General features: G+C 59.2%; 1 protein-coding gene across 1 annotated transcript in view; it reads left to right on the plus strand.

Annotated features, from left to right (window-relative positions):
• LOC104271848 (beta-crystallin B3-like) overlaps positions 1-826 on the plus strand; it is a 2347-nt gene that overhangs the window by 1223 nt on the left and 298 nt on the right.

Raw genomic sequence — 826 nt, forward strand, 5'->3', positions numbered from 1 at the left:
CGTTGGGGCCTGCCAAGAACATTTTCCTGCGGGTCTGGTGTGCAGCTGCGCAGCGCTTTAATCCAGGAGATAAAGTATCCCGTCACGGCGGGGATCAGCAGTGAAATTCCTTATGGGCTTTTGTTTTTTAGGTTGTAATTCTTATGCTCGTAGGTTGGCTAGAGGTAAATCAGCTGCGGGTGTTGCAAGGGCTGCAGCCCTTCCCTCAGCTCGGGAAACCGGACAGAGGGGAGGCTGGAGGTGGGAGCAGATCCTGCCAACGGGGCAAAGAGGTGCCGGGAGCTTGGGCTGCTTGTTGCTGTGGGGTGGGAAGAAGTCCCTGAGGACCACAGGTGTCACCTCCGTCCCTTGATACCCCCATCATGAGGTGTCTGCAGGAGGCTCTGCCTCATCCTGGGCTGGGGGAGTTCAGCCAGGACCCCTTTGGGGCTGGTGCCAGCCTGGCTGCTGCACTGACCCTCCTGGTCCCCGAATCGTGCCGGGCACCCCAGGCCCTGCTCCCCGCGGCGCTGCAGCTGCTCGGGTGCCGGCTTGAGCTCAGCCTGTGGCTCAGCCTCGAGCACGAGGTCCCGTGGATCGCGGGTTCTGCTTGTGCCATGCCAGCCCAGGGTAACAACTGGATCTAGAGGAGCAGCGAGAAGGAAACAACAGGCTGGGACCGAGCTGTGGGCAGGAGACCACAAACCCTCTATGTTTCCAAAGCTGTGTTTGAACTGGTTAACTTGTTTTCAGCCTGTCATGGGTGAAATACTGGCCTGTGTTTTATGGAGCAAACATCTCTGGCTGATCCCTGGCTGCAGGGCAAAGCCTGGGAGCATCTGTCGGG

This window comes from Apaloderma vittatum, unplaced genomic scaffold (assembly GCF_000703405.1).
Source record: "Apaloderma vittatum isolate BGI_N311 unplaced genomic scaffold, ASM70340v1 scaffold13453, whole genome shotgun sequence".
Lineage (NCBI taxonomy): Eukaryota > Metazoa > Chordata > Aves > Trogoniformes > Trogonidae > Apaloderma > Apaloderma vittatum.